Consider the following 7219-nt stretch of genomic DNA (forward strand, 5'->3'; position numbering starts at 1 on the left):
GTATCTTCTACACTTATTTTACCTTAAAAAACAGAATAAAGAATACTAACAAAATAGAGTTATATTCAAAAGGATATAAAATAAACAGGGCGCACCCCATACCCTTAGTTGGGAGAGAGTAAATCTTAATTATTTCTTTAAATAGTTAATCAATCATTAATTATTAATACGTATTGATAATATTAATAATTATTAATTATTCAATTATTATTTTTTTATTAATTATTATTTCTTGAAACCATATTGACACAAAAACAAATACGTTGTTTATTTCCTTGAAACTGTAGAGAAATGAAATTCACTGTTGAACGATATATGATTAAAAAGAAGTAAACATTTATTAAGTAAACAAATATACAATTTAGAAAAGAGATAGAGAGAAGAAGAAGTTCCACCACCAAGAATAAACTTAGACAAGGGGGGAAGGGAAAGGAAAAAAAAGGAGTAAATGTGATATTATTTTTTAAACAATCTATCGCAAAATTAGCTTTTCCTATAGAAAGAGGGGGACACATTTTGTTCACTCGCTCGCTTCAATCGCTTTCTTCTTTTTTTGACAGAAATTTTGCTCTATATGCCATGCTTGGCCCCTCAAAGTTTCTGGCTCATCATGCCATTGACATAACCCATTTGGATATGACAAAATTGAAGACTGTGTTCAAGTTTACCAAATCTTTTCAGAATATCATTAAGACTTAAAACTTTCTTGTTGGCCAAAGAAAATAATACAAGGAAAATCCTAATGGAATAGAAATCAACCTTGTTATCGTTCTTTAGAGTTAGCTATGTTTAAAGTATGAAAATTGTTGCCAAAATTGCAGTCAGATGTCAAATTTATTCTTGTCATCAAAGCACTATTATGTTGATCATGATCATTATTATTTACTGTCATTATCATAATTAGTCATGATTACAACACATTACCAATACATAATGCTATTTTTCGTAACTGATGTATTCTTTGTTTGAAAATTCTTGATAATGGTGACCATTACAATTGATGACACTGCCCCGACACTGCTAGTACACTTACTACTGCTGCTGCTAATGTTACTGGTGACTGGTAGTATTGACCATTAGTGTCATTAAATATTTTTTTTTAAAAATTGAAACATTTATAATTACTTATTTAAAACAAATGAAAGTACAAAATACAAAATGCCTTGAAAAGGCCTTGAAAATGCCTTGAAATTTCAAGGCTCCAAATCCTCAGGGCCAAGGCCCTCTCAAGGCCAAGGCTTTGAAAAAGTAGGCCTTTAGGCGCCTTAAGGCCAAGGCCGAGCATCAAGGCACTACAACACTGATTAGTACTAGGCATTAGACAAGTCCAGATTTGAGGAAAAGTTAATGCGCTAGCCTAAGCGAGCCCTAGCATAGCACATGTCTTGCCATTAATGGCAGCTAGTTTGATAAGTGTTAAAGAATTGGATATATATATATATATATATATATATATATATATATATATATATATATATATATATATATATATATATATATATATAAGCCTGTAAGGCCTATGTAACTATGTAAGGGTACCGGTAATTTGACGATGATAATTCATTCTGAACAACTGAACGTGAATGCTTACGACCGGCACTGGTCGAGGTCCACGCGCATGCGTACTCTTAATCCGAAGACGCAAGGCATGAATATTCATATGTTGGTCCAGAACTCAGTGGGAAAAATAATATCGCGGGCGGGGGAGGGGTTGGAGATATTATATATCTCCCAATAGGCCTATCAGGTGGGGTGGAGGCTTACCTCAATAATAATAACAATTTTGATGAATCATATTATGTGACCTGTCGGACTAACGAACCTTCGGATTAACGAACCTTCGGAATATACGAACTTTCGGAATAATGAACCTTCGGAATTACGAATGTAACCCGAATAAATCATGGCTATCAATCCCGGGGGCGGGGGAGGGGTTGGAGATATATATATCTCCCAATATCAGGTGGGGTGGAGGCTTACCTCAATAATAATAACAATTTTGATGAATCATATTATGTGACCTGTCACTCCTAAACTAACAAAGCGTTGTCCAAAATTAATTTTGAGATTTTTCTTGAGCTTGAAAAAATCAAATCATAAGCTTTAAAATGATATACAGTGCGTATCAAAAAAAGTTTACACTTAGAAAAAATCCTGTAAAATTATACATTTGTAATATCCTGAAGATTTTTCCATGTTTTAACATTGGTACAGATCCATTTAAGCAAATGACAATATAACTGTCGATAAATATTTCCGCTTGAGTGAGCACCATTTACTTTTGAAAAGTTAGTGAAAAATGATTTGCGCAGAATTTTGAAATAGTTATGCGAATAAAAGTAGACCTTAATCATGAAGAACACGTGGAATCTAGCAGTAAAATTGATTTGAAGATATCTTTTACCTTTTTAAAACTTGTTTCCTTGCCCAAAACATTTCGAATAGTGCATTGCGCCCCACCCCACTCCCCCACACACCGAGGCCAATCGTGATGATATTTGCTTTACACTGAGCTGTGATTTACATAAAATGGCTTAGGCTTGATTTTCATTTTGTTAATCATTGTCAAGCTGGGGAAAAGTGTGGAGAAACAAGTATTAAATGAAAATGAAATGTAAGCCACCTTTAAATGATAAAAACTTAGTGAGAAAAATGCTATAGATGTCTGATGTAAACTTTTGTTCAGATTCAGTTATGTCCTCAGATCCAGCTGGCACAAAAAGAGTAAAGGTTGTGCTAACTAAGTGTTGAAATTTCAATTTCAGTGGCAAAATTGTTACAAAATTTTATTTCAATTGACTAAAAGCAGGCGCGGATCCATGGGGGGCCGAGGGGGCCTCGGCTAAAAAAAAAGAAGAGAGGGAAAGAAAGAGAAAAAAGAGGGGAAGAGGGGAAAGAAAACAAGAAAAAGAAGAAAGGAAGAGGGGGAAAAGGGAAGAAAAAAGAGAGAGGAAAAGGGGTGAAAGAAAAGAGGAAAGGAGAGAGGGAGAGGGGGAAAGGAAAAGGAGAAAAAAAGAGAGAGGAAGAAGGAGGAAAGAAGAGAAGGGAGAGAAAGGGGAAAAAAAGAGGGGAAAAGAGAGAGGAAGAGGGGGAAGGAAGAATAGGAGAAAAAAGAGAGAGGAAAGGGGGAAAGAAAAGAAGAAAAAGGGAAGAGGGGGGAAGGAAGGGAAGGAAAGGGGGAAAGAAAGAGAAGGAAAAGGAGAGGGAAAGGAAAAGGAGAAAAAAAGAGAGAGAGGAAAAAGAGGAAAAAAAAGGAGAAAAAAGAGGAAGAGAAGAAAAGGGAGGGGGAGGGTGAGGGGGAAGAAAAGGAGAAAAAGGAGAGAGAGGAAGAGGGAGGAAAGAAGAGAAAAAAAGAGAAGGGAAAGAAAAGGAAGAACAAAGAAGAGGGGAAAGAAAAGAAGAAAAAAATGAGAAGAAGAGGGGAAAGAAAGAGAAAAAAAGAGGAAGAGGGGGAAGGAAGAGAAGAAAAGGGAGGGGGAGGGGGGAGAAAAAAGAGAAAGAGGGGAAAGAAGAGGGGGGAGAAAGAGGAAGAGGGGAAAAGAAAAAGGAGAAAAAAGGAGAAAGAGGAAGAGGGAAGAAAGAAGAGAAGAAAAAAGAGAGAGAAAGGGGGAAGGACGAGAAGAAAAAAAGAGGAAGAGGAGGAAAGAAAATGATGTTCGAACCTAAAGGGCGCCGAAATGATGTTCGAATGAATGTCAAAATGATGTTCGAACTGGGGGCCAAATTGATACTCGAGCTAGGGGGGGGGGTGCCGAAATGATATTCGAACTAGGGGCGCCAAATTGATGTTGGACCTACATGTAGGGGCGCCGAATTGATATTCGAACTAGGAGGGCGCCGAAATGATGTTCGAAGGGATGTTAAAATGATGTTCGAACTGGGGGCGCCAAATTGATACTCGAACTAGGGGGGGGGGGGGCGAATCGATGTTCGAGCTAGGGGGGCGCCAAACTGATACTCAAACTAGGGGGGCGCCGAATTGATGTTCGAACTAGGGGGGCGCCAAATTGATACTCGAGCTAGGGGGGCGAAATGATATTCGAACTAGGGAAGCCCAATTGAGTTCGAAGGGATGCCAAAATGATGTTCGAACTGGGGGTCAAATTGATGTTCGACGTAGGGGGGGGGGGCTGCGCCGAATTGATGTTCGACGTAGGGGTGCAAAATTTATGTTCGACATCGGGGGGCGCCGATTGAATGTTCGAACTAGGGGCGCCAAATTGCTATTCGAACTTGGGGCGCCAAATTGATGTTCGAACGAGGGGGGCGCCAATTTGATGTTAGAACTAGGCGGCGCCAAAATGACGTTCGAACTATGGGGCGCCGAATTGATGTTTGAACAAGGGGGAGGGGGCGAATTAATTTTCGAACTAGATGGGGGCGCCAAATTGATGTTTGAACTGGGAGGGGCGCCAAATTGATGTTCGAATTAGGGTAGCGCCGAATTGATGTCCAAACTAGCGGGGCGCCAAATTGATGTTCGAACTAGGGGAGCGCTAATTTGATGTTTGACCATAAGGCGACAAATACATGTTTCAGAAGGGGAGGGCAAAGTGATATTTCACATTACGCCAAATTCATGTTCAACCGAGGGCGCCAAATTGACCTTGAACTTAGGGGGCTCCATGCAAATGCATGTTCGACCGGGGGCGCAACATTGCTCGTATTGCCTGTTTATAGTGAAATTTATTTCCTGCCCAAAAAGGTTAAATTATGCGGCTGATTTAAAATATCCCGTTTTTACGATAATAGACAAAAATCAATGTGCTCGAGTTTGAAGTTTGTTTGGCGAGATAGGTATCCTGTTCAGGGTCAGAAAAGGGGTAAATATCAAATTCAGCTGGCGCTACGCGCTCGCAATATTTGATTAGTGAGGTGTGTATCCTCTCCATCGATCACACGTACATAAGTCCTTAAAATGTTAGTGTTTTTCATCAAGTCAATATACATAGGCCGATCCAGGGGGCAAAGTTTTTGCCCCCCCCCCCCCATGGTGGCGAAAAAAAGGAAAGAAAAAGAAAAGAAAAGACGAAGAGAAAAAGGAAAAACTTTTAGAATAGGAATTATACCTTAAAAGAGTCCTTCATATTAAGTCAGTATATAAAAATTGAGCTCGCGCTTCGCGCTCGCATCACTGTTTAATTATATACGCATCCCAACCTCACAGTTTTTTTTATGCGAACGAGAAGCACAAGCTGAAAATATTTTATATTCTAATCTAACAACTGAAAATGTCCTTTTCATTTCATCATTAAAAAAGTTTTCGGCTAGCGCTTCGCGCTCGCATTCATATTTTAAAGGACAAGTCCACCCCCTCAAAAAAAAATGTTGATTTGAATAAATAGAGAAAAATCAAACAAGCATTATGCTGAAAATTTCATCAAAATCGGATGTAAAATAAGAAAATTATGACATTTTAAAATTTTGCTTATTTTTCACAAAACAGTGATATGCACAACTCAGTGACATGCAAATGAGACAGTCGATGATGTCCATCACTCACTAATTCCTTTGTTTTTATTGTTAGAATTTTACAATATTTCATTTTTTACAGATTTTACAATATGGACCAACTTGATTGAACCATTCAGTATTAAACAATGCTAATTGCTCATGTTCAGGGAGGAATTAATCGTTGTTTCACACGACAACGGAGAAAAATTGAATATTTTATATTTCATATACTAAAATACAAACAGAAGTAGTGAGTGAGTGATGTCATCAGTCTCCTCATTTGCATACCGACAAGGATGTGAATATAACTGGTTTGTGAAATTAAGCGAAACTTTAAAATGTTGTAGGCCTACCTATTATCTTTGTGTATTTCATATAAGTTTCTCAAAATATTCCTTTTCAGGTGTCTCGATTGTCAAATATGAAGGCCTATGAGCTAGCGCTGTGCGCTCGCATTTTGATTGGTGAGTTCTGTATACATATACAGTGGCGTAACTACCAGGGGGCATGGGGGAACGTGCCCCCCCCCCCCCCCCCGATCGGATGCCCCCCCCAAAAAAAAAAAAAAAATAATAATAATAATTAAATAAAAATAAAAATAAAAACGGGGAAAAGGAGAAAAAGAGGGAGAAAGGAAGAGAAACGTAATGTGGAAAGAAGAAATTATTGTTTATTATAATGTTATATTATATCATAATTATGTTACATAAGAAGCATTTTTTTTTCATGACTTTATGAAACAGTTTGCTCAGGGCCTATGTCTTCATTGTTCCTGGTGCTCACATAGACTGTTTAACGAGATGTATAATCCTGTTGTACTAAAACCTCCCGTTTTCACAAATCAATATACACCAAATATATTTCCTCGCAATTCGAGTTATTGTTTTATGTAGTGACATTTGCTTTTTTTTTCATGACTACTTAAAGTGATTGCCCAATTTTAAGGTCTTAATATAAACATTTCCTGTCCGTGCTAACGTTCGCATTAGTTGATTGGTGAGATGTCTGCTCTTCACGAATTCCTAAAATCAGTCCTTAAAATGTCAATTTTTCTGATCTGAATGTCAAAATATTTTAGCTCGCGCTTCGCGCTCGCATCATTTGGTTAGTGAAATACGTAAGGACTTAGTGAATTCCTACAAACAAGCCTTAGAATGCCCCTCTTCAGGTCTGAATTTAATAAATTTTCAGCTCGCGCTTCGCGCTCGCAGTATTTGATTAGTGAGATGCGTATGATAATCATGATTACAATGACTACAAAAAGTGCTACAAAAATACTACAAAGGATGCCACTATCATTAGATGACTATGCTGAGATATTTATACTATTAATGGATACCTAAAATATAGTCCTTAAAATGTCCATGTTTGGGGTCACTATATACAAAAATTTCAGCTCGCGCTTCGCGCTCGCATTGTTTGTTTAGCGAGACAGGTACGTATCACGATTACAAAAATTTGCTTATAATGTCCCTTTTAGGTCTGAATATCACAAATTTTCAGCTCGCGCTTCGCGCTCGCATTATTCAACCAGTGAGATACTTATCCGTTTAATGGCATTGCATGTCCTTAAAATTTCTCTATTAGGTCAGCATACCTGGCAACTGAGTGCACTCCCTAAGTGACACCAAATTTGTGGTGGTGCCCCTCCCCCCAATGCCGTGACCCACGGTACGCCACTGTACCTATAAACTACTTGAATTCCCCCCATTTAAAAATTTCGGATCGCGATTTGCGCTCGCATTATTTGCTATAAATGTATCAA

Source organism: Lytechinus pictus, chromosome 1 (genome assembly GCF_037042905.1).
Source record: "Lytechinus pictus isolate F3 Inbred chromosome 1, Lp3.0, whole genome shotgun sequence".
Classification (NCBI taxonomy): Eukaryota; Metazoa; Echinodermata; class Echinoidea; order Temnopleuroida; family Toxopneustidae; genus Lytechinus; species Lytechinus pictus.